Raw genomic sequence first — 27,811 nt, 5'->3', positions numbered from 1 at the left:
CGTGTGCCCCTCAAGCCCACCTCCCTCCAGATAGACCTGCCAGAGTGCCATTTTCTGCCACCGTGGGGTACGGTCATCTGTGACTCACTCTTCACTTGGTCTCAGCCCTCCAGGTCGCTTGGCGTGTTTCCCTGGAGACTCCAGCTTCCTGAATGGGTTCCAGGCAGAGCGAAAGGACTTGAAGGAATCTGCTCAGGTCTGAAGAGGAAGGCAAGGCTCCATTTGATGCATCACACTAAGAGAGATGTGTGACACCCCATTTGAAGCAGAGGCTCCTGTCCTCTGGAGCAGTAGCCAGCCCTAGGGGTGCTGTCTGTCCCAGGCTGTCTTGCCTGCCAGTCTCTGCAGCCTGAGCTACTGCCTGGCCTTGCTGTTTGACACTGAGTTCCACTTGTGCCCTTGAACAGCAAGCCTAGATTAGTGCTGAGAGGTTCGTCCCCTCCTGTTTGCCTCAGACCCAAGTGCCTGCCCTTCTGTGTGAGTGTTTGATCCACGTGGCTCCTGCTAACAGTGTGAGCGTCCTCCCTCAGTTCCGGCCACAGCTTCCACGACTCCAGCTGCACCTCCTACCCTGGCCTGCTCTGTGGTTCTGTCCCTCGTGGGAAGCCCTAGGACCACGTAGGATGTGGTGCTCACGTGGTTAGTCCTGAGTGTTTGAGCTCCTTCGCCTGTGCTGGCTAGTGGAAGACAGAGCTGAAAACGCTGAGTATTTCTGTCTCAAGCTTGGATGGTAAAGGTGCTGCAGGATGACAGGACCCTGGGGAAGGAAGGAAGAGACGTAGGATGGGTGTGGCCTGGACTGGCAGCATGGGGCTGGGGATCCCTGCAGTGTCCCCAGCCAGATTGCCTTCTCATCGGGCAGCCCATGCCCCCCCCTCCCCAGTAAAAAGCAAAAGGCCGTGCCACCAGCTGTGTGAGGTTGCCGGGGTGGGGGTGTTCCCACAGGTGTCCTCATGACCAGGAGAGCCCTAGAGAGAAGGCTAGAAGGAAATTCACTAGTCTTACTTTTAGAGCTCTCTGCCATGTTAAGGAGAATGGATGCCTGTTCTCATCTCCTTTATTGTTGATTGGGAACATAGGAGGGGAGGGGTAACATTGGAGGTCTGGCCTCTCCAGCTCAGGAAAGAATAGAAGGCATCTAGTTCAACCTGCTCATTTGATGGGAGGCAACTGGAGCCTGGGGTGATTTGCTTGCCCTTCATCTAAGAAGCCTGCCTGCCTCCCCAGTATTCCTCCCCTTTTGTTCTGACACTGTCCAGATTCTTGAGTTACATTTTGGCTGATCTCCCACTAACCCCATGAAACAGCCTGCCTTCCCATTTTCCATGCTTGTGTAAATGACATCATACCCATTCTTTCATCTCCAAGATGGAGATGCTCCTGCCATCCTCAGCCCTTCTCCTCACTCTCCCTGAGAGAGTCACAAAGCTGGCAGATTCCACTCTCTCTAGATATGTTGCTGTTATTCTTTTTCTCTATCAGCTTTATATTCATGCTTGGCACTTCATCTGCAAGTCTCTTTGCCAGAACAGTCTCAGTAGCGTTCCCGGCAGGTTGTCCCAACTTTCTAGAGTATCCTGCCCGAAAATCCCGCTGCCAGATCCACCCACTGCCAGATCCACCTGCCAAGAGCACGGCTGCATTCCCTGTCTATCTTCTGCCTCCTTATCATCTACGCCTCCCTGGACTTTCTGGTGCCATAGAGTCTTCATTTGAACTCCAATTTAGGAAAACCAGTGACTTAATGAGGAAAAAGCAAAATTGCATCTCATGTACACAAAGGTTTGTGTGAGGAGAGGCATAGGGTGTTTGGCAGCTTCTTGAAGTTTAGTTTCCCCTTGGCTACTAGACCAAACACTGACATGTAAGGACACCATTTGTGCTTGTACATACACACACACATAAATATGCAGGATGCATTTGAATAGATTAGAATATGGCCATACAAACTCTCCATCATGTTTGAAAGAATGGTGCTGCTTTCTAAGGCATGATCTTTTATTTAGGGGAACCTTGAAAGCTTTTTGTGAGGACTGCCATTTAAGGAGTCGTTGGGTATGACTTTTATTAACATTGTATTTCTTCATTATAATTTCATGCTTTGAAGAATCTGGATTCTGGATTCAGAAGTTGAAAAGAAGGTTTCTTTGAACTTGATTTCGTAAAGTAGAGGGAATTTACTATAAACTTAGACATAAGCTGAAGAGGGAAGATCTGGGACCTTAATTAGGACTGATATACCCTGACAGTTAATAGCAATATGTCAGTTAATCTGGGTATATTGTGTGGAAACTGATAGTAGGTATGTATTCTAGTCATGGTTCTTACTTTTAACATATAGCAATTTTTGTGTCTACTTTAAATAGATGTAAAGACCTGAAGTTTGTCTAATATCACACTTCCCAGAACCGTGTTTGCCATCCTCTTGCTCTAGGCATTTTCATTATCTTCTCATCAACCAGAAAAAAAAAAATGTTCGCAGGATAATGAGTAGAAGGAAGGTATTGTGTTAAACTCCGTGGATAGATACTAAGAGGTGTGCGTGCACATGTCTGTGTGTGTATGAGACGATTCTTCTAGGAGGAATTACTGATCTGGGTAAATGTAACGCAGTCAAATTAATATGAGAATAAGCATTAACAATCAGCTTCCTAAATGTTCCAAATGAGTGGAAGAGAAAACTCCTGGGAATTAGAGTGGGGTCTGTATGAGCTGACTGGTGATCACAAGGGATTTCATAGAACAAATGATGCTTACGTTTTGCCTTTAGAGTCTGGATAATGTATCTTGTTGTTTTTACCTCTTCCTATTCCGGGGCCCCGAATCCTAGCTGATTTATAACTGCCGACTCCCGCAGTGCAGAGGGGCTGGGCCAGCCCGCCTGCTCTGGCCAAGGCCCTTCCAGCTCTTGCATCTCATGAGCCCTCCATGCAGTGTTTCAGCCTTACTGAGATCCTAACGTAGTGTTAGGATCTGCTGCCAAACCTTCCACAGGACTCAGGAATGGGCCATTTTCATGTTTCTTAACTGTTACTGTTTAGAGTAAGTAACTTAATTCAAGAGAAGATCTATATTCTTTTAAGTTTCATTAAGTGTCATTAGAATGCTTAATCTCATGCATCTTTTCTTTCCCCCCAGTCTGAAGTACTGCCATTAGTTTAGATGGCACTTATTAAATTTTTAGCCCCGCCAAGTCACTCCAGGAACATGAAATATTGAAGTTTGACTCCTTTGATTCTAGCATCAAGCCTTATCACAAAGCGTCTAGTCACCCTGTGCTTTGCACATTTGCCTGGGCTTGATTCAACAGGGCCGCTGCGTGTTTTCCTCTTGGTGCTTTCTTGTCACAGATTTCCACTGCTTCTGTTTTGTGCCTGAGTTTTCATTTCTGATTAAGTCTTCATTAACTTAAAAGGGTGAGTGGCTGTAGTACCGCAGCACTCCCAGGATCGCCTGTTTGAAGGCTGGATGTGATATAAAAGTGAGTGTTGCAGCATTTTGAAAGACTTGGTTTTTGCCTTTTGGGATTTTAAAATAACTTTGTAATTATGGATTATTTCAGGGCAAATACATTTATACGTAACAAGTGCCTGAAACTCTTGACACAATAGGCCTGACATAAAGCAACCTCAGATAACCTTGAGGAGGTCTTCACAGTTCTGCACAGACAAGATAAAATCAGTGAAGGTGAATTGAAAGGCATCTAGAAGCCTGGAGTTTGAGGTGCTCTGTTTTCCCCTCCAGCAGTTGATGACATTTTTTGATATGTAACTCAGGCCAGACAACTGTATTTCTTATCCTCCTTTACATGTCTGTGGTGTCCTTAAACACAAAAGCAAAGAACACTGGAGAGACTTTCAGAATTGCCTCAAGTCACCTTTTCTAAGAGAAAACTGATCTTGTTCTGGGTTCTTAGCTTACACAATTGTGAACAAAGATGACCCTTTTTATTTTTTACATAAACAGCTTCCTTTTGCTGATTTGGGAGTTTATGGATATATTATTTATTTTTTTAAAAATGAAGTTTTTCATTCACCTCACTGTTGACTGGCTCAGGTACTGTCTTGAGACTGAGCTTTGATATTTCATTGGTACTAACTCCCAAGAGGTGAATTAGGAATTGCAAAGGAGAATTTGTAAATTTAAAGTGACTGCCTCAGGATTTGGTTCCTACCATCACATCTCAAGGACAGGAACACCTGCCAGCTTAAACAGTTCTTACTTCTCCAGCCCAGTGTGCTGGGGAGGGTGCGTGTGCCCTGGACGGTGTGACCGGAGCTTTCATGCTTCCTTGAGAGTTTGTGTCTACTTATAGATCGTTGATCAGAATCACTTCTCTAGTTTAGAGATATGACCGACATTTTGTTAATACTTTATCATCTGTTTGTGATGGGAAGTACCAAGAATTCCATGCCATGAGACCACGGCAGGCTCAGCAAACGTCAAGTGAGGATGGAACCTTGCTTGAAACACTCCTTACTGGGATGTCCGAGAAGAATGCACGTTTTTCATGACGTGACAGCATGTTACGTGTAAGGAAAGCTTTCATATCAGTGATCAGATTTAAGCAATTCAATAAGAGGGCAATTTATTATCTTCCTGATCTTATGGACAAGGAAACTTCCTCGCAGTACTATTACAGGGGTTGTCCGGCGGCTCGCTGCTCATAAAACCGGAGCTGTGGCTGGAACCTGTGCCTTTTGTTTCAAATCGTGTGTTGCTTTCACGAATCTGTGCCATTTCCTGCATCACCTTTCATGAACAAGTGTTCCAGTTAAATGTCCTAGTTAAAGGTTAGGAAAATGTGTATACATATTATGGTAATTAGGTCATGCCCTTGAGCCCACACTCCTGTGGAGGGAATGAAAATTGCAGGGCAGGTTGAAAAGCGCCGTCAACATTAGATGATTATATACCCATTGTTTGAGTGAATAAAGGAAAAATGGACATTTTCTGAGAGGTTTCCAGAAAAAAAGCTCTTTCCACAAGGGCTTAAAGGATAGTTAAGTACTTAAGAGCATCTCAGGGGAGAGAACGTGGGCGGCAGGAACATGGTTGGGCAGAGCAAGAAGTAGCAACTGAGGCTGAAGAGGCTGGAGTCAAAATAAGTTGAACACTGCAACTTTGTTTCCAGTTTACCACCTTGTTTTGTAATTGAAATGTCTTTCATTGCATTAGTGAAGCTCAGTCCATTGCACATATGTGTGTGGCAGCAGTAACAAGCCAATGCTTGCAATAGTATGATCTGAGAATATTATACTGTATCTGCAAATTAACTCTCTTTCACACAGTGGTTAGAATGGGTTGGAATCCTAGAATAGGAGCCCAGTGGATCCTTGGTTTGATACATCAGTGCACTATAAATGTGGGTGCGTTCATATATATATGCCTTCAAACACTCCTTGCCTTCAGTCCCAGTTTCTCTCTTCTTCCCTTTTTAACTTGTAAGTAGTTTGTGTCTTTCAAGCCCATGCTGACAAGTCAACCCTCTAAAGCTTCCTTCTGTGGTTAATGCCCATTTATTTGGTGGAACTTTGCTTTTGAATAAGACAGCTTCCCCTAAGGGCTTTGGGCCGCCTCAGAGTTACAGATGGTGGCAGCTGCACAAACCCGAACTGGGACGGAGAGAAGAATGAGGTGCATAATTGACCCAAATTTATAGATTGTGCTAATGAATTAGGAGGCAAATGTTGCAGTTTATTTCATTCTCATTTTTTAACTTGACAGGCTGAGTAAAGATATTTGCCCTCTAAGAAGAAGGTTTATCTACCTACCATACATGCAGCCTGGAGTTTCTGATTAAAGGTTTACATTTTTAGGGCTCTGAGTTGACAGCAGTCTGGCAGCAGGTTGGGATGTCTAGGCACCTGGGAAGGAGTGGGATTTAGCCCTGGAGTCTGCATGGAAGGGCTGTGAGTTACGTGGGAGCCCTGTATGGGGACATTGCAGCAGAGGGGCTGAATAAAGTCTATATCCTCCAAGCCGTGGGTTGGAAACCTGCCCCAATGGCATTCTGAAAATACCAGCGTTAAGTCAGGGGAACCTTGGCAAGAAGTCTGCTGCCCACAGCATAGAGCTTCCTTAGTGAAACTTCCTTGGCTTTGCTGGTGCTGTGAAATCACAGAAATTAAGATGAGAGAGGTCTGTTTACTCTCATGTACCCCTTTCCTGTCTGCCAGCCTGGGGATTTTTCCTTACAGTTGAGTTTCTGGTTCTTGGTTCAGTTCACTTTTAAATGATTCAGGTGATAAGGTATTGATCTTCCCCAGTGCTGAATTTCTTTTGATTTGTTCAGGCTGGCATTCTGCACACAAACCCTTGTATCTCCTCATAAAGAATTCTTGCACCACCTGAAACCTACATGCCACCAGTTTTTCAGTGGGGATGGTTATTCTGTTAGGGTCACACTAGTCCCTTTGTGTTCACACCCTTCTGCCTTATCTCAACAAAGACAACAGTAGGTGTCCTCCAGATTTATGCAGATACCTAGCTAATAGAAAGGAGGGTATCTTCTTTCCAGTTGAAAATTTTTCTCATGTTTCGATATAATGTCAGATATCTCTAACCATATGCAAGCAGCAATTTTGTATTTGGTTGTAATACATTGCCTCAGTTTCACTTCCAGCTATGATTCAGTGCTGTCTATAATTGGTTCATTTTATTAATTTAGTTCTTAGGCATGTCTTGTAGCATGGAAATTGTACACAAAATTATACAGAAGATTATTCTCTATTTGAAATGTCAACACTCATGCCTAATTTATTTATTTTTTTACCTCTTTCTCCCCAGTTTCTTTTTCTTTTACAGTAAAAATTTCCAAGGGGAAGAAGGATAATAAAGTCAGCTATACTGATTTTCAAGCTGTTTTTATCCCAAACTTTTTAAGAGCATTGTGTGTCTTATTAAAGATGGACTTCCCAATAGGGAATTAGTAAAATTGTTAACTAAGAGCAGAAATACAGTACATATCTTAGAGGGACAGCACACACATACACAGTTTAAATAAGGAAATTACTCAATCCCCAGAGCCTAAAATCAATTGCTTTCCTTTTTAACAACGGTACCTCATTGTTTTTTAGCTGGAAGATTGAGTGATTTCTTCTGTTAATTATTTTTTTTGTAAAAGGACACTCAGTGCTGTGAAAGGGAAATCGACTAAAAGCCTGAGGAGGGAGAAAAATGTCTAGCTTATAATTTTAGAAGAGCTATTGCTGTATTGTTAACCAGACTCTGGCTAGATCAGGTGCACTGCATCTCTGACCTATGAAAAATTGTTTGGATTCCCTTCATTTATCTTGTTTGAGCAGTAAAGAAAATATAATTGAAGAAATGGCATTGAAGAGTATCCCGGGTTATTTGTTACCAAGAGTGGTGTGCAGGAGGCTTTCACATTAAATTTGAACAGAAGCAGAAGTAACGTCTGTGACTCTGAGAAGGGGACAATTTGAGTTTAGCTTTCCTTTGAAAGCTCTGGTAGAAAAGGAGTGGACAGGGATGACTTTTCTTTTTCCTTCACAACTTAGAAGGCACTATTACTGTGATTTGCAAATAGACGGTGGGACAGAAACCACCCCTCCACCCCCACAGTGGCAGCATAAGCACCTAGGTACTTGCTTGAAATGCAGATCGCCAGGCTACCCCGGTCAGTCTGAGTCACGCTGACATTGGAGAATCTCAGACCCAAGCCATTGTCATCAATAAGCCCTTTTTCTTCCCGTCTCCAAATTGCTTCCTTTACCTGCTCAAAATACTTCTGTCTGCTAATACTGCCAAGTTCTTTAATGTCCCATAAATGCTTTCAGTAAATAAAAGATAGTAGAGAGACAAACAATTGCGATCCAGTGTGAGACCCTTGAGCTGACTGTCTGCGTATGAATCCCAGCCAGGGCGTGTGGTGGCTGAGCAGCTGTGCACAGCTTCCTAACTGAAAGGAGAAGAGATGCGAACTCCATGGTCTAAGCAGGTTCATTGCTAAACCTGAGAGGGACCCTCTGTCGTGGCCGGCAGAACAAAGGAGGGGTGGCTCTTACAGGCTAAGAGACTTTTTAAGGCCAGGTATTTTGGCGGGCATTTTGAGGGGAGGTGTCAGGGAAAAGGTGGGCTTGTGGCTTGCTAACATGTCCTCTGGAGCATGCTTGTAGCCAAGTAAGATGACACCTAGGTCTCTCTGAGATGGCGGGTGAGCTTATTCAAAAAGTTGGTACTCCTGTCCAGATTCTATCACTAATCTCTTGGGTCTTTAGTGTCTTTATGGGTAGGGGGGTTGTCAAAAGCACCTTGAAAATAAAGACAGAGTTTTATTTGAGCCGAACTCAGCACCATAAGCCTGGGTAGATGTACCTCCTGTGGGTGGGTAGGAGGTGCGTCCAGAGGGCCTGCGTCCTGCAGAGGTTGTATGCCCTGGCGGAGACAGGCCGGAGAGACAGAGCTTCCACCGGTACATTTCATTCCAGTCAGATTTATGACGCAAAGAAAAGAGGGGGCCGACCTGACATACGTCATGGCTCTGAAGGAAATTAGGGGAAGGACAAACACTCTCGCTTATCTATTAGCAGGAATGCAGAGGCCAGATGTTTAACTTCTAACATAATTAACATGGTATTACAGTGTTAGGAAGTTTAAGTTTTCACTGGTGGCCATTTTGAGACTAGAGGTAATGAAACCAATTTTGGGGCCTTAGGAGTCTTCCCTGGTATGGGGTCAGCTTTTCTTTAGTTCCCAGGATGCGGGAGTGATCCTTGTATTATCCATCTTAATAGGTTTTGTGAGTACATATGTTTAGAGACAGTGCCTAGAACCCAGTAAGTATGCAATACAAATTACTTATCAATTTAAGTAGGACTGACAATGAAAATGATTTTGAAAGAGGTGATCCGTGTATTTGGTGTTGCTGTGTAAATGAGTGCTCTCTGGTTCTTTTCTGGAAGCAGGCTTTGATGGGGGAAGGAGTGAAGAAGGGAAATAATACCAGATTCCCTAACGAGCAGCACACAAACATGAGACAAAGGCCAGGACAGGTCAGGAATGATACCAAAGAGGGGTTTCCTTGAGTCCTGTTCAGGAATCAGTTTTTTATTAAGAGGGAAGATTTGAAAATGGAATCAAATCCAGACTCTTTAAACTGGCCCCTTTTCCCAAAATTGATGAGCATGGGGTCTTCAAGTCTTCAGTCCACCTTTCTTTGAGCATGTTCAGCATATGTTATAAAGGCTGTGTGTCTCCTTATTTTCATGGCTTCGGGGGTGTAAATCAGAATACTATGTAGTTTCGCAGCAATGGCTCATGTGAAGGGATGGTGAGTTCCTGCAGGTAAGGAAGGGGCTTGGGAAGTTCATGGGGTAACTGCAGTTTTTGGTGCGGTTGGTACAAATGCCAGTGCAGAGGCATGTGTTCCGTCATTCCACTGCACACAAACGTTCTTTCTCTGTGTAATCCCCATGCTCAGTGCAGTAGGTATAAAGATGGACGAAGAAGAGTCCATGTTACCAAGATTCTTACGCACTATTTTCCTAAATGGCCGTTTTCTTTTGTTTCTTTGTCTGATTTTTGACTTAGAGGTACTGATTTTTTCCAGAATGTATTTGAATCAGTTATCTACAGGGTATAAGCTAGACATTGATAAAGAGAGTCAACATATAGAAATGAAAAAATACATCTCCCATGTGGAAAGCCTAAGATTTCCCAGCTCAGTACAAATGAGTAAGACCTTTTTTCAAAAGGCTGCAGCAACTCTTGAACTGAATGGAGCCATTCCTCTCACTGAATCCATTCATTGTGTTTGCTTTTTATGTTTCTTTCATGAACTTCAGAGTTAACAAGTAGACTGAGGAACGTTTGGGAGTGGGTGTGCATAGTTATTTCTTAACAGAGTGGAAATCGGGTTCTTTAAACTTTTACCTGTGGTTTTCAACATTGACTTCTACACATCAGAACCACCTTTGTGAAACTTTCTGTAAAAATACAGAAGCTTTGGGTCCATTTCTGGAGTTCTGATTTAGTAGGTCATATTCTGCCCTGGTGTCTCATAGATAACTGGGAATGAGAAGCTCTGCATTATTCCTGATTCCTATTATTGATGGCTTTTTCAAGCTGTAAAAGAAAAAAAAACTAGGTCATTGCTCTCAACTTCTAATGTGCATGCACATCATTCGGGCACCTTGTTAAAATGGGGAGGAGGGTATCTGGGACTCTGCGTTTCTCAGAAGTCCACAGTGATGCCCCTACTGTGGTTGCCAGCCCACACCTTGCTGGGTGAAGAGCTAACCCAGGACTTGCACTCTGAAAATGCCACCAGACCATGACCATATTAAGAGAACTCCAATGGCCACTGTTTAACCTGCAAGCCTCCCCCAGCGTTCTTCCCCTTTTTGTTTTATAACAGAAAAGAATATTATAGCTCCCCAAATAACTTGCCTTTTGTTTCTTTACATGATGAAATAGATATTACTAAGCCTGGAAAATACTTTGCAGTGTAGAAAGGATTTTGCAACCACGGTTCACCTCCTTAATGGAATTCTAGCAGTTAATGTTCTGACTGATAAAAAAGTCAGTCTTGTGGGACAATGTCTAGAAGCCAAGAGGAGTTAAAGGAAATGAGAAAGAATATGTACATGGATGTTCAGATACTGTTATGGCCACATAATCATAATCATCATTGCCTATTAAGAGAAGATACCTACTTGTCATACCTACCCTTTAAGAGCATTAACTTAAAACAGGTTTCAAAAGCTGCATGCTTGGTGAATCCTCCATGAATAGTAGTTACTGCCATCCTGATCATGATCATTTGCTCATGTTATCATCGTTGATGGCAATGCTCATTTTTCATAAGGTTCTTTTAATAAAACTGTCTCATTGTTGGCTACAATAAAAGAAAAAAATTCTGAAGAGGAAATTCTTGAGAAGCAAAATCTTGTAGGGCTAAAATTGAATTAAATACTATAAAACGTTTTTTAGAAAAAAAAAGTGCCCTTTTTTTGTTGTTGTTAAGTAAATACTCCAAAGAAATGTTTTTCTTGTTCATTGATAATACTCTGGCATTTCATTAAACCTAGCCAGTCTCTCTAAATTTACTGATGTGTGGATTCCATTTTCAAATATCTCATCAGTTCCTCTTTGTGGATTAAATGCTCATGTTCACTAGAAAAACCCAGTTTCAAGTGACAGCTATAATTTGAATATAATGGCTTATGACTCTTCTTTGTCCTCTCAAGTTTAAACTGATGCACCCACCTACTATGCTTGTTCTGCGAGAGTTTAAAAAATCAATAAAAACAAGAACAAAAAAATGGCATGTGCAGAGAGGCAGTTGGCTTTGAGCAACGATGTCAAAGTGCATTAAGACAGGCTCTGAACCTTTCCGTTTTGTGTGAAGCTGGAGCTTGGGTGAGCCTGAGCCTTGGCCCTATTGTCTGCCACTGGTAACCAGGCACATAATGGAGGGAAGAAAAGCTGGAGGAGGCAGGAAGGATGGCATATGACTTCTGATAAGGGCATTGTGGTTGGACCTGAGTCTGTTAGTGAGATGTTTGTTCAGCCTTAATGTTGTGAGACACACAGTCATGAATGGGGCAGAAGCCACCTTCTATGTTTCCCCAGGAAGCCTCACACAGGGGTCTTTCTCTTCCTTATTCCCCAGCTCCAGCTCTTCAGTTCTTTGTAGCATAAACCCAGCAAATGATTTTTGTGGAGATGGACCATCCCAACATCACAAACAGATAACATCAGAAATTTGGGTGTATCGTTAAAAAAAAGAAAAAAAGCAAATGAAAAAATATGCACTTCATTCAGTGTACAGTTGCATTTCTGTAATTCCGCTGTTGAGTTTCTCTTCTTAGCTTAGAGTTAAGAGTACCTTCCGAGTCCGCGTGCCTTTGCCTTCACAACCCCATAAAGACATTTTCAGTCTTGCTGATGGAAGAAATACCCCATGGTGTGTGTTAGCTTCTCCAGAATAGGAAAAACTGTTGGTGGAGCCAAGAAAGCATAGTGGTTCCTTGCAGTAGGGAAGAGTATCAACTTGGGGAGTCTCAGCCCATAAAAGGAGGAAAATGAGGGAGGCTGTCTGTAAGAAGCCTAGGTGGGTGCATCTGAGGTCTCATCAGGTGAGGTTCTGGTTAGGATTGGGTGGTGCCTGGCATAAACTGGGTCGGGAGTGCACAGTGAGATCAGGGCCTGGAGGCTAATGGGGAGCAAGCTGCAGTCTTGCTGGTAAGTCACCTGTATTACTTGGTTTACAGTGTTATCTTGCAGAGACCAAAAATCCCCAAATACTTCCTTTGGCTTGGTTCCTGTATTCCTTACCACAGTAACTAGACTGCATGAGGATTTCAGTTCTGAAACTTAAGGATGGAAAAGTGGTCGATATCAGTAGATTGCCAGAATGTTAGTCACTTAAAACAGCACAGGCTTGATAGTTTGCAGTTCTGTAGATAAGAATGCCAACATGGGTCACACTGGGCTCAGTTCATGGTGTCCATAGGGCTGTATTCCTTTCTGGAGCTTCTCTCAGGAAAAATCTGTTTGCTTGAACTTTCCAGCTTCTAGAGGTTGACCACACACCTTAGCTAGTGGCCTCTTTCTTACATCTTGAAAGTGAGCAAAGTTTTCTTTCTGACCATTCTTCTCCCTCTTCCATTTTTAAGGACCTTTATTGACTTCATTAGGTGTACTGGGATAACCCAAGATATTTGTCCCTTTGCAGGGTCACATCTACAAAGTTCCTTTTGCCATGTAAAGTAGTAATATTTGCAGGTTCTGGGGATCAGGATGAGGACATCTTGAGGGATGGGAGGTTATATTATTGTTCCACTGTGTGGGAGAGAGAGTCCTCAGAAACTGGAAAACCTTGGTCCTCTGCAACCTTTGGCCACCAGAATGAGCTCGTGGTGCAGATCATTCTTTGGTAATTCTTAGACCATTTATTTATCTATATATAAGCAAAAATTATAGAGCGTTGCTTTCATGTAATAGTATGGATGTAGTGGGATCAATTTGACAACACCCACCTATTTTATTCTTCAAATTATTTTTTTAAGAAAAGTACCTTTCTATTGTTTGTATGCTAGTTAGCCCACAGAGGCTGTAGTAGACCTACTTGAGATGATTATGCAAATATAACTAAATATCTGAATACCTTGTTCTGCTTTTTATTCTCTGTAATGTAGTGACTGCCTTGACATAATGCTATTTCAAATATCTTTGGTAAGAAATGACTTGCGTTTAGCTTGTTATATCACACTGTCATATAGCTCATTCTCAGTAACGCTTCTCGTAAATTAGGAATCCTCCTTTCAGCCACGCTGCAAATAGTACTCAGCAAATGAAAGATGTCAGCAGCAGAGTTGGCAAAGTGTGGCCAGGGCCGGTGACTCACCTGATCGCGAGCGTCCTGCTTCAGATGCTGAGTGTGAGAAGCCCCTGGAACTCAAGAGAGCCTCTGCTCCTCCCCTCCCATGACCGTGAGGCCCCTCAGCCACGGAAGGGATTGTCACCAAGCCTCAGACCTCCTCCCCACTTCTTGTGGCTCCTCCGAAGGATGTTTTAGGGAAAGGGGAGAGAACTTGCTGTGGAACTGTCAGGAAGGCCTTTTCCTAGGGTAGTTTTGAATTAGATGGAATAACCCACCATAGAACTTAAATCAGGATGATCTCTGGTTTAAACTTTCATGTGGCTAAAAGAAAGGACGGAACTAAGACACAGCTGGGATGGGGATTTCTTTTCCATCCTGTCTCCTCCTCTTCCTCCTCACCCTCTCCTCCTCTTCCTCTTTCTTCTCTCTCTCATCTTCCTTTCTTCTGCGTGGTCTCTTGCTCTTATCAGCCCTAGGAGCTGAAATGATGTATATTTTAGCAAACCGTCTAAGTACTCTGTCATGGGAAAAACAAGGTGTGTGTCACGAGAGTAGTTCTTCCCAAGCAGAAGAAAGTTATATGTCTAAGAATATTATTATGTGATTCTTCACTTGATGAAAAATTGGGAAGTCCCTAAATGCCCATCAAGTACAGTGATATGATTTGTGAGAGTGTTGCCGTGTGAGTGCGTATATGCTGACGCGGAGAGTCGCAGCTCAGTAGATCCGGTGTACACCATATGTATAATGTTTCTTCATCTGGGAACTAGTTACAGAGGTATGACTGTACAGAGGGCTTGTGTGCTAATGATGTGTGCACTTCTGTATATATACATTTTATTTTAAGTAATAGTCAAAAAACTGTTTATACAGGGAAAGTGGCTATGAGAGGATATACTTAAAAATTAACAGTAGAAGTAGAGTGGATGGGACTTGCACCTTCTACTTTCTGTATATCTGGATAATCTGAAATTTATGATCAGCATTTATTTTTTACTGTATAAAAAAAAGAAAAATGAAGACTGGTGAATATAACACAGTTCATTAAAACTGAACAAAAAACCCATGAACTACAAGATAACACTACCAAAAAAAAAAAAAGGGAGGGATGGGGACACACTAAGGGCAGCTTCTGGGTCAGCCAGATAGCGTGAACGTCAAGGCAACAGGGAGTTTCTATGGAAACATGAAGAGGTAGTATTTTCTCTTATTGCAAGAAATTTTGTTGTTTTCAGGTCCTGTTAGTAGTGAGAAAGGCACAAGGCACAGTCTTTACTTCAAGGATAATGTAAAGTGGGTTTAATAGTCGTTTTATAAAATCTCCAGAATGAAGCCGGGAACCGGGCACTTGCTGCCTAACACATTTGCCGGATGAACGCACGGAGGGGGCCGTGGGAACCCCTCAGCCGGCCTCACCCTTCAGGGCAAGTATTTATTTGTTTTCCCTTTCAAGGGCATTAGGAGTTCTGTTTCTAAAAATAAAAATATCAGGCTCTTCTGTCTTCATAGACCTGGGGGGACGTTACGCGGGCGATGTACATTGAGTGCTCTGGGACCTCAGGTCAGAAGGAAGACCTTCTATTCAAAGCAGCAGTCTATGGGCCAGTGTTGAAATCTTAAAGAACAAGGACTAGTTCTATTTGCATTGCTTTGGGCTAACATGCAGCACTGTATCTTACATATTTGGACAGTTAATAATACTATTTGCTTATAAACATAAAGAGAGAAATCTGTTTCTCCTAGGGATGTAGCTATCAAAAATAAAGGATTTATCTAAATAAGGTGCAGCTGCCCTTTGAGCAACACAGAGGTTGGGGCACTGGCCCTCTACACGAAAACACACATACAACTTTTGACCCCCACCCCCCACAACTTAATTACTAGTAGCCTGTTGTTGACCAGAAGTCTTACTGATAACATCGGTGATTGATTAACACACATTTTATATGTTATATGTATTATATACTGCATTCTTGCAGTAAAGCTAGAGAAAATTTTTTTCAAATTGTTGCACGTCTCTGAAAAAATTTTCAGTGTATCTATTGAAAAAAATCTGCATGTGAGTGGATCCACGCAGTCCAAACCTGTGTTGTTCAAGGTCAAATGTATTTGCAGATCTGATAAAGGGGAACATTCATTTGAGCAGCCTTTTCACCATCATTAAAAAGAAAAAATGCCAGAAGAGACTGTGGAGTGGAGTCAGTGTTATAATTATTCTGAAGTCTATATGAATTCTCTTTTGCCTATATTGCTAGAACTTTTATTTTGTATTTCAAAATGATTTTCTCTGAGGAACTTGTTTTTAGATTTACTACTAGAGAGTACATTATTTCAAATGCTTGGGAGGTCGTGAATAACCAACATGCCATCACCCAAACCTGCTCAAAATTCACATCTCTGTGTTTAGTGCCAGTTCCCTTCCATCCCAAAGAGGTACACAATGGTTAATTCTGTATTTTGGCAAGGTAAGAAAGCATCTCTTATTCAGAGAAAAATCTGCAGGCACTTCCTCAGCCCCTGATATTATTTTCCTCAGACTCAGCAAGTCCCAGTCTCTAACTTTTGTCACCTGTCCCCAAGCATTCTGTGCAGCCCACAGCTGCACTTGACTCTTACACAGTAGAGAGTCAGGGCCCAGGAATACTGGGAAACTTAATGTGAACGTCAAGAAAATCTTGTTAGCAGTAATTCTTCATATGGTGTGGTGACTTGAGCTCTCTGAGGAGGACAGGAAGAGCCCGGGAGCATGAGCCGTGTAAACAGGAGTGCGGAGAGCACTTAGCATTTAGTATTCATTAGACTAAGCAGCCCCGGAAGTCATCTCTCTGAACTATTTATCTGACATTGTCCACTCTCCCTTCTTTATCCTCTATTCTGTCTTAGTTCTGAAAACTGCATTTTGGCATTTGATCATTGTGTCAGGAGTCCTCAAAGGCCACCCTGAGGTCTGGCAGTTCACTAGGGGGACTCACAGGACTCAGCATATAATCAAACTCTCTCAGTCATGATGTGTCCCAGCGAAAGGTACAGACCAGTCAGCGGAGGGTTAGGACAAGCCGGGCATAAGCCAGTAAAGGGTTCTCTCCCAGGAGAGCAACACAGGAAGCACTTCCTGCCCCAGAAACAAATTACAACAGTGCATGTGCAGTGTGACCAGTCAGGGAAGCTTATTAGAGACTCAGTGCCCTGGAATTTTATTGAGGGCTGGTAAGATCTGCGCCTCTGCCTGGCATGAACCAGAATTCCAGAGTCCCATAAGTAGGTGTTGAGTTTAAACACGTTTTTATATAAGCATGTTAGTCACGATGAGCCTTACTCATCAGTTCTGGGAATGGCAGAAGCCCTCTTGAAATCAAAATTCTCAGAGGCCATTTAAGGGCTAACTTTGTAAACAGGCCTTTTAAAGCATAATGCTCTGGCCTGATACATCAGTCTTTTTATACCCAAACTGTGTATCAACTTAAAATTTCTCAACTTGTTTACCAGAAATGTTAAAAGTTTATGCACAGCAGATGCTTCTTGGACACTCTGTACCTAATGTCTTGCTGAACACTTAGTAGGTGACTTTTTCCCCTGCTGTCTCACCCCAACAGTCTTCTACCAAGTTCTGTCTTCTCTGCATCTAAAATACATCTGGAGTACACCCCCCACCCCAGTTTCTCTGTCCCTTGCCATACCCTAGTCAAGACACTCATCTATCTCGGTGGCCTTCAGACTGGCTTCTCTGCTCAGCATTTGCCTTGTGCTCATCCTTATGCCACAGCAGCCCAAGACTGTTACTTTGACCTTAAAACGGAATGACATCACTCCTTTACCTCACCTTGTTCTTCAGGTGAACCCCGGAGCCTGTCATGTGATGGCAAACCCCCGTGTCTGGGACCATTCCCTCTGTGGGCGCACAGCTGTGCCGATTTCTTCAGGTTCACCAAGCTGGCTCCATCCTTGGGCTTCGAACGGGCTCATGCTCACACCAGCAACCACTAGTGTTTCTTTTTCACTGTTTGCCTAGCACCTCTTGAATGCTGAGAGCTTTACTTGAAGCTCACGTTATTTATCATCCAAACTAGGGCACTTTTTAGAGTAAAAAAAGGTGTTACTTACACTTATTCCAGGTCAACAGGCGTCACCTTGGAAATGTCATCCTGCTAATGGATCCTTCCCTTCAGAGCCCTCTCTCAACTCCTTCCTTCTAAACTGCATCCTGATACCCTGTGTGTGGCAGCCAGTCACTTCCTCCTTACTACTCATCTCATAATTATCAGTTGCATGCTAAGTTATGTGATTGCTTATGTAACATTGTTTACCCTCACCGTACTGTGAAATCTCACAAGTTCATGGGCAATATAGCCAGCATCCAGCAGTTCTGGGGGCACTCTACAAATAGCCCCTAAATTCATAATTAGATCATAGCAGTGCTTCCACAGAGGCATTTTTTTTTATCTGTCTCTTCTTCTTTCCATTTACTTTATTTTTTTTCCCAACTGAAGTTGTATTTGGGAAGCTCTTCATTAAATTCCTGGGTTTATCTTTCATTCGCTGTCTTACTGAATATACAAAGAATTAATCTGGTTTTGTGTTGGAATGTTTCACCTCTGCAAAAACTCTCAGGCGTACTGGTTTGCTAGTGATTTGTGTGGATTTTAAATTAAATGGGCATGCTCCAGATTTCATTACCTTTTTTTTAAAAAAAAAACAGAGAACTGCTTAATAAAAAAATATCTTTTCATCAATTTAATTCATCTCCCCCTACGAATTTGCACCAATCTGGACGCGGCAAACCACAAAACAGGTTTCTGTGACAAGCAGTGTACTTACTCAAAATGCTAGGGGGACCCTTTGGGTGGTGAGCCAGACAAAGCTGCCTTTTTTTCTTCAAAAGCTAAAAAACAAGTCAAATCGGTCTGCAAATTGTGGGTAGAATTCAAACTTTGGTTCAACTGCTATCAATCCTGCTGTTCTGATAACATACTCTCTCAAGAGTGAGAGCTTTTATTTTGCTTCAGATTCAACCCAGAGTGAAGGGTTTGCATATCATTTTTCAAGCCACGTATTTTCCACTGTCTTTGGAAATTTGTTTATATGCTGATTTCTGCATCTGGGCATCACAAATTTACATGTATACATATGTCAAGACTTAGTATACTTAACATCTGTGTCTCTTTAAGGGATAAGAAAAAAATTGAGAATTGGAATCGAGACTGCTTTAATTACCGAAGAATGGCTTTTCATCGATTTTAATTCAGTAGAACAGTTTGAATTTTAATTGTGAAAGCTGGGCGTGGACACAGTTGGCCAACCCACTAGAGTTCCTCTTCGCCAGCAGAGCTCTCTTCAGCTCCAAGAGCTGAAAGATGCAATCTCACTTCGTCTGAAGCCCTAGAGGACAGGAAATAGGCAAATGGAACCTGAGAGGAAGTCTGGCAGTAAGGTTTGAGTATAGTTAGCTTGGAAATTCCTGGAAATGTTCCCTTCATGAAAACAGTTTTGTGTGAATAAACTGCCATTTTCTGCCTTTGGGTAAAGTTAATAAGGATGTGATGCCTGGAGCAATGGCAGCCCTCTTTCAACCATCAAAAGCCAAGCCTGGTGGTGGCCAAGTGGACAGAAGGAAAGAGGTGGGTCTTTAATGACATCGTTGGGCAGTTGGACCAGCCTTGGAAGCTGCCCCCCAACACTTCTGCATGTGTGGTAATATATGTCCTTGTAGTTTAAGACGCTTTCAGTTGAGATTTTGTTTTGGGAAGAAAAAAAAATGCTAAAATTAATTTAAATTAATTTTAAAATTCAAATGCATTTGCAATAAATTTACCTTTAAGATGTTCATTTTGGGTGTCCACATTCATGCATTCTGGTGAAATATTTGAAGCTAGTATCTGAATTCAGACACTAAATACTTTACCACTGTACTTAACAATCACGCTATCCGTTATCTGGCTTATAGCACTAACAATAATTAAGATAGATTTTGTTACCAAGGACACTTTCTCCTTCACTGGAACTTTCCCTTCTAGGCCTAACCATAGATGTAGATTTCACTTTTTGGTTAATAAAGCAAAACCCTGCATTCATCTGTCCTGTTTTCCTCTGTGCCTTAGAGCAACAAAGACCAGCATGGTGCATTGATTTTTACCAACACAGGTGTTATTTGAGTAGTTGATGAAAACGTCCTAGGTTACTTAATGAAAATAATATATTTGACAAAGTTTTTCAGCTATTGTGCCATCACTATCTCTCCACCCACCTAAAATTGACGCTATCGTTTACAAGCCTTCCCCATTCAGTTCACCGGCTGGGGAAAGGGAGGAGAAGTGGGATTAGGAAGTTCGTAGCTGCCTCAGTCGCCTGTCCTTCAGAGCTACTTGTTGGACCGGGTCGTGTGGCATGCGGGGCAGGGGTCATGTGTGTAACTGACATCTGACATCTATTCATTGGCAATAGAGTTCCCAGACAGCGGTCCATCTCATTAATACATTGGCACCAATATTGCATCTTCCGTACATCATATTCTCTTTGACTTCCAAAAATACACACTGGGATTATATAATTTTAGAAATGTCAGCCCAGGCCAGCTAGACCCCTCTTATAAAAGAAGATAAACTACTCATAATTTACAATGAACAAAGTCCACAGAAGCATGATAAAGGTGAAGCTAGAAAAAAGGAAAATGAGGAAAAGAAGCTTGGAGTGAAGTATGTGCACGGAGGTTCCGAGATGAGAAGGAAGCCCCATGCCTGCTTGCTCATCTCCGGTTTAAGCCTCCCCACAGTCAAAGGTTTTCTTAAATTGCAAAAGGGGAAGGGACATGGCTTATTCCAGCTGCATTCTTCTCTGTACCTAATGAAAGGTGGAGCAGTGGCCACTGGATAGAATGGGGAGATGCTTCTAAATCCCTGTGCAGGCTGAGATCGCCACCTGAGCTCACACTCTAAAACAGATGAAAAAGAAAACTTGTGGGCTTTCTTGAATGCTGCTTTGGATGAAGCTATACGGCCAAGATACTTTTAGAAACCTTCAAAAGAAACCAGCAGAGTTGGCATTGTCTTGTGCAAATACTGCCATTCTTTAAGCTTACTTTCAACTACTGGACTGTATACTCTTAGTGAAATGCCAGAAATATTGATTTTAATTTGGCCTTGTAAATAATGGAGTTAACCCGGAAAGGATTTGTTTGCTCGCATACCCGTACGCACTCTGCCCAGTCTTGGTGTAATTGCTTTTCTGGTCCATCATTCTTGCTCCGCATGGGTCATTGAAAGGCCCCGCATTTCTGAATATTAAAATCTAACCTGCAAAGAGTTTGGTCTGTTTATGCGGTGTTGAGTGACTTACAGAAAACTGAATCACTATCTGATATGTTTGTCATTATTTCCTGTCCTCTTATATAGGAATTTGGAATTTATGCAAACTCTTTGTTCTCATGAGACACAAGATTGGTCTCCTTGGGCCATCCACCAACTTGAGCAGTTCAGCTCTCAGATCCTGGTGTCTCATCCTGGCCTTCCAAATGGGCAAGGCTTTAGGATTCTCCGCTGGCAGTCTGATTCCTCTGCCTTTTTTTACTACTACTTGCTCTTCTGACTATTATCCTTCTTCTCCTTTACTAGCCCCAAAAGAATAAGGAGAGTTTGAGACTGGGGGTTAGGGTCAGTCTGATACCCCTCAAATTATTCTATCCTGCCCTTAGTTCATTGAGGGATTCTCCATATTTGTAGCCTTCTTGGATTCTAAGCCCGGTGTTCACTTCTACTGGCTGCTCTTAGAAGCCACACCTGCATAAAGATTCATTTTCCCTCATAGATCTCCCTCTAGTGTCAAAGACAGATCCTGCTAGGTCACTGCAAGACAGGATTATCAAGTCCTGGGAGGCAGGGAGTACATGGGTTAACATGTGCCACTTCTTGCTGTTTCTGCTCCGTCGCCTGTTTTTACTACATTTCACTATGTAAATCATGGAAGTGACAGCATTAGCCATTTGTAATACTCTCACCTTTTACTGACGCTTGCTTACTAGCGGTCCCCTGTCACCATGTCACAATTGTAAAAACTGTTCAGGTCACGTCCTCAGTGAAGAAGCTGTGTTAACATCTCTGTGTTACTGCCTCTTCTGGGCAGTCAGGACACTGGAGGAGGGTGCTTCTGCTTCCAGCCTGAAGCCTTCTCCTTAGAACTACAGTCTTCACCATTCCAAGAGCTGCCTTGTGGTGTCTGTTGCATGGAAGACACTGAACTAGGCACTGGGGGTGTGGGCTGTTGAGAGGTACTTAAGTTAGAGGGAAGTGTAAATACCTCGCTACCTGGATTCAGCTACAAGAAGAAAATTCTGCTGCTGATGTGTAGGATTCTTTCAGAAGGATAATCACCACTATCTTCAGCTGTCTTCCAAATGACGAGACCAAGATAACTCAGTCCCTCCTGGTGTGGCAGAATGCTCGGACCCTGATCTGGGCGCCCCTGCCCACCCTTCCTTCTGTTCTCTTCTGTGATGTCTTTCTAGTTCCCCCACCAGATCTCATCCCATGCCAGCCATCTGGTTTGCTTGTGTGGAGATCACAGCGTGCGTGTTGCCATGTGCTGCCCTCCCTTGTTCTGTTAGGCTGATGTCTCACTCATGGTGTTCCCTTCCCTAGCGTTCCTCCCTGGGGGCCTGAGGCAGCCTGTCAGAGGGGGTAAAGTCCCTATAGACTCCTGGTATCAAAAGCAGACAGTCATTCTGATAAATGGTAACTTCTGTTACATCCATGAGAAATATAAGAATATGAGGAAATGGGGTGAAAGAAAGGATTTGCCCAACATGGTTAGAAATTTCTGGAAGAATAGGCCTCTTAATGGTTTAGGAATAAAATAGTAAATATCAAGAGAGCTGTTCAAAATTGAGTCTCTTATATGAGGTGGGCACAACCATCCTGATGCCTAGCAGTGGGTTTGAGAAGAAAGAGAAGAAATTAATAAGAATTATAAAGGGAGCGAGGTTCTTGGGTACTTGGAGTTGGAAGACTAGGTTTCAAATGTTGTCCATACTTTTGCTCCTTAGGATATGACCTGAGACCAGCAGAGTTGACATCACCTGGGAGATTCTTGAAAATGCAGATGCTGGGGCCCCACCCCAGAACAGTATTAAATTGGAATCTGCATTTTAGCCAGATTTTCCAGGTATCCTTTTTTCCCCCCAGTTTTATTGGAAAATAATTGACATGTCATTATATAAGTTTAAGGTGTTCTAGCATGATAGTTCGATTTTCATCTATTGTGAAATGATTGCTCCAGTAGGTTCTGCTAACATTCATTCCATGCGGACACAATAAAAATAAAAGAAAGAAAAGGAAATAAAATCTTCTCCTTATGGTGAAAACTCTTAGGATTTACTTTCCTCACATTTTTCTATACATCATAGAACAGCATTAACTATAGTTGTCATGCTGTATGTGACACCCCCGGACTTGTTTTGTAACTAGAAGTTGGTCCCTTTGACCACTTTCACCCAATTCCCCTTTGTCCACCATCCAGCTTTGGTGTCCACAACTCTAATCTCCTTTATATGAGTTAGTTTGCTTAATCTTATACTTTATTCAGGATCCTACAAATTCCTTACAGTTTTCCTAGTGACTATTCCCATTTACAATCCCACCAGCAGTGCAAAGAGTTCCTTTTCCGCACATTCTTTGTTTTCATGAAAATGCATATTCATTTGGTAGTGAAGGTTCCCCCTCATCTCACACTGTTTTCAAAAGTCAATGTTCTCTATTCACATCTTTTTTTTTTTTAAGGTCCTGAAATCACATTATCACAGTTGATTCATTTTCTAATTTTCAACTTCTAGTTACAAGTCTGACCAGCTTTTAGCACTTCGTTGCTGTAGAATAATATTATTACATATGACTATGTATTTCCTTTTGGTGTGCTAAACTGGAGTATTCAAAAATAATAGCTGTATGAGTGTAATTTGGTGAATTTAGAATCCTGACATATGCAATTCAAAAGATTTAGCTGTATTCTAGGTTTACAGATTTAAATGGGCTAAAAGGAAGGGAAATGCAAAGTTAAATGTTTTTAGAATTCTGTCTTTATTACCATAATACTAAGTTAAATGAATTATGGAGTAGAAATATTTCGGTGATATTTTTGGTGACATTTTACCTCTTCTGTTTTTTGATATTCCAGGCATGATGGTGCCATAGTGCCTCAAACAAGATAGACTAGAGATAGTAACTTATGAAGTGAACCTTTTATTTCTTAAAAAAATAACAACTGAATCTTTTCCAGTGGTGAAAGTTCAACCGCATATCGAAAAATGACAAGAATTGATAAACCTTAATGTTTTTCCATTGCATACTGAGGTATTGGTAAGTTACACATATTCTTAAGAATGATAAATAATATTGCTTTGCAAGGACAACTTTACCATGATCAAACGTGGCTGCCTTAATGTTCCAAGACACTGTTTTATCCCAGTCTCACTGCGCTCGTCCTGAAAGTTTAGTGTGGAGAGTCATTTGGTCCAAAAACATTTGAAGAGTCAGGACACTACCAGTCTCAGCTTCAGAGAGTGTATTTCCCAAAGAGAATTTGGTACTGAGAGGCCAGGTAGGAAAAAGAAACAGTACGATGTCATGTTTCCTCGAGGCACTGCCGCAGAAATTTGAGACAGAATTTCAGAACTTGAAATGACTTTTTAGATTAAGGAAATTGAAGGTAAAGGAAAAACAAGTGTCCAAAGTCCCACAGCTAAAGTTGATGGCAATTAGCATTATAATCTCCTGGAGTATTAGTTTTGTATTCTAGTTTTATTTTCATTGCACCAAAAACTTACATATCTAGAATTACATATATGTGGAATATTTTATGTATGCACATGTTTTTTATAAATTACCACATGTGAATTTGGGTATGTATATGATTAAAATATACATATTACATGTATGTGAAAAACACTTCATAGTAATATTTTTGAACATAAACTTTTTGACTGTCTAGTGATATACTTTCAGGTATGTGAGTGCACACATACACATACACACACACCGCACAGAAACACAATACACTAAATTTGATCACTTTCCAAGGGAAAATCCCAAAAGCCACATGATACAAATATAGCCTTTAAAATGGGAAACTAAATGATAGTTATTGCTCTACTTTTCAGTCATTTGGGATCAGCTCTCTGCCCAAGAAAGTTTGTGATCATTCATATCATTTCAGACAGGTACATTTAATAAAAATATTTTTAAAATGTATTTTTAAGAAGCCAAAATGATGAATTTCAAATATGTCCACATACAATAATTTTCCTTTTTTTTTTTAGTTCACTCAGCATTTAAACATTGAAGAGCTGTTTCATCCTCCTTCCCTCTTTGTAATTGCTTGTGTTCCTAAGAATTCCTTCCTGTTTTGTTTTAATTATGTACAAATGACAAGCCAGGAGTAAAACATTATTATTTTACTTCCAATAGGATGTTAACTCACATCAGATGAAAAGAAAAAGACACAATGTGAAAGTCCGTTGGAGTGACCGCATACACGCTTAAGCACACGCATGTGGGTGAGAGATTTTTGTCCCACTGTTACACTGCAGTTACGTGGGGAGCCAAATCTGGACATTTAGCCACAGTGATACCGCTTTCTACTACAGTTTGATTGTTCCTTTACGTGGCTGTCAGAGCATGGCTAAAATGTGTTTATGTTAATTAACAGTGGAACAAAAATGTAAACCAACAGCAGTATTTCCTGTATTAAATCGAAGTGTGTGCAAAACTAGTGCACACTTCAGTGCCAGCACAACTGAAAACTCATATTCCTATGCAAGATTTCGAAATTCCCACAGTGTAACCGAACATTTACATAAGTACGGAGGTAGACATCGAGCTAAAAATAGAGATAGAGAAATCTGTATTTACACACATATACCCCTGTATTTAAGTTTCTTGAAATATATTTTTTATTTACAAGCAGTAGAGTGTAGAGTTCCCTGAATCCTGACAATTGCATAGAGGCATGTAATCTCCATCATATTCAAGATGCAGAGCAGTGCTGTTACCCGCCAAGGATTTCCTTCTGGCCTCCACTTGGCAGTTGAACACTCCCTCCACCTTTAGCTGCTCACAACCGCGGTTCCCCACAGGTCTGCACTTACCAACAGACCTGGTAAACAGAGTGTGAAGACTTTGAAGTCTAGTTTGTTTCACTGGCCCTGATGCCTTTGTGTTTCGCCCAGGTTGGTGAATGTGCTAGAAGTTTATTTTTTATTTCCGAGTAGCATTCCATTGTGCGGATGCACTACGGTTTGTCTGGTAACCAGTTGAAAGATATTTGAATTGTGCACAGTAGGGACAATTATGCTTAAAGATACTAAAAATTCTCACACAGGGTTTTGTGTGGCCATAAGTTCATTTTTCTTGGATAAAAATCTAGGAATGGGAGTACTAGGTCATATGATAAGTATACATTGCCTTTATTAAAAAAAAAATTCCAAAAGGTTTTCCAAACTGCCTGTACCATTTTGCATCTCCACCAGCAGTGTATGAGAGTTCTAGTTCCTCCCTGTCTTCAGTATTGTCAACTGTTGCTTTTTTTAACTTTAGCCTTCTAATAGGTATCTCGTTATGGTTTTAATTTGTTTTCCTAATAGCTTACGTTGAGAATCTTTTAATATGCTTATCTGACATATGTTGTATCTTTGGTGATGTGTATTCAAGTCTTTTGTCCATTTTTGAATTGGGATTTTTGTTTCTTTGTTGAATTTTGACAGCTCTAAATACGTGTGTTGTGAATACAGTTTTTGCTTGTTTGTTTACTGGATGTGATTTGAAAACATTTTCTCCCAGGCTGTGGCTTAGCTCTATGTTTAGCAGAGCAGAAATTCTTAATTTTTAACAAAGCTTGATTTATCAAGTTTTTCTTTTATGATAATGCTTTTGATGTCATATCTAACATCAGAACCAGCATCACGAGACCAGCTGCCATATGAATCTTCTCTTTGCTCTTCAAATTATAGTTTTATATTTTTACATGTAGATCTATAAACCATTTTGAGGTGGTTTTAGTATGAAGGATAATATATGTATTTAAGTTTGATGTTTTCTACATAGAATTTTCTGCTGCTTAAAGTGCCATTTTCTGAAACACTATCTTTTCTCCATTGAATTGCCTTTGTGCTTTGTCAAAAGTCAGGTGTTTTTGATTGTGTAATTCTGTTTCTTGGTTCTCTTTTGTGTCCGGTTGGTCCGTGTCTCTGTCCCACTGGTACTGCATTCTTGTGATTATCATCATCTTAGAGTAGATCTTGAAATTGGGTCACATGTCCTTCAACTTTGTCCTCCAGAATTGTTGACAAACAGTGCCTTTGCTTTTTCCATATACATTTTAGATTCAGCATGTGTGTGTCCACAAAAAAGTTGCTGGGTTTGGGATTTTGTTGAATCTATAAATAAAATTGGGGAGAATTGACATTTTAACAATACTGAGTATTTGAATCCAGGAGCATGCATTTTGGATTTATATTTAATTGGGAATTATGCCCTTTCTTGAGAAAATCTAGTTAACTCCCAAGGGCAACTAGCATCTGGTATGTAGTAAGCATTCAGCAAATGCTTATTAGATAAAGCAGCAGCTTAGCAAAATACAGTATTGATTTTGCCTTTTCTCCTCATATGCTTTAAGCAAGAGAAACCTTTAGGGGTAACAGAAACTATACACTTTTTTTTTTTTTTTGAAAAGAGGCAAAGGAAGCCTTTGGGGAACTCAGTGCAGTGGTTACTCGGCTCAGTTGTCAAAAAGTAAAGTTTTGGTAACACCATAGTTGTGCCTTTTCCCTTTGAAAAGGAGAAGGTAACAAGTGGTTTTGTAAGTAGGGTCCAAGTTTGTTTTTCTTATGAAGACTTTCTTCTCCGACCCCCGCACTCCTCCCTGGCCCCTCGGCCTCCCTCTGCCACCACTAAAGGTCTGGGAGGTATTCGGAACCTCAGTCTTGTGGGGTAGAAAGAGGCTTCAGACAATATCTCTTTCAGTGGTCTTCAGAATTTTTTATCAGGACACATGTATTCAAATGAAATCTTACCCAGAAATACAGTCAAATTGTGAAAGCAGAGCTGCTCGGGTTGAACTGGATTCTACAGAGACATTTGAAAGATTCATTAATGCAATGATGAGAAACCTGAGCCTCAGAGGGGTGACATAACTTGCACAACCAATTGTTCCCGAAGTGTAAATAGAGCTCCCATTTCCTGATTCTTAGGACAAAGCTCCAGATGACTGCCTTTTCTGATTTTCCTTAAGCTGGAGTCTGTTTCTATGGGAACTGTGGTTTGTATTTCCTTTGTGCACTCTGCTGAGAAATGGGACTCGACTTTATCTGAGCTTCAGTATTTGGTTTGAGGGGAGGAGAGCCTGAGGCCCTACCCCTGTAGTAAGAAGCCCTCATTAATAGCTAAACCTCCAAAATCAGTATTGTTATTATCATGTTATTCC

General features: G+C 41.5%; 1 protein-coding gene and 1 long non-coding RNA gene across 11 annotated transcripts in view; one reads left to right on the top strand and one right to left on the bottom strand.

The window, feature by feature from the left end:
• The window catches only part of UNC5D (unc-5 netrin receptor D), a 585,797-nt gene that overhangs the window by 141,997 nt on the left and 415,989 nt on the right, over positions 1–27,811 (top strand). The window lies entirely within an intron of this gene.
• On the bottom strand, positions 9,052–17,555 carry LOC140844806 (uncharacterized). The gene is made up of 3 exons (XR_012123300.1): positions 17,453–17,555; positions 10,693–10,861; positions 9,052–10,089 (listed from the first exon to the last, which is right to left on the bottom strand). It is a non-coding gene; the product is annotated as an uncharacterized lncRNA (long non-coding RNA).

This window comes from Manis javanica, chromosome 12 (assembly GCF_040802235.1).
Source record: "Manis javanica isolate MJ-LG chromosome 12, MJ_LKY, whole genome shotgun sequence".
NCBI classification, from domain to species: Eukaryota; Metazoa; Chordata; class Mammalia; order Pholidota; family Manidae; genus Manis; species Manis javanica.
Note: the sequence above shows the minus strand (reverse complement) of the source record. Positions and strands in the feature narration are given on the sequence as shown.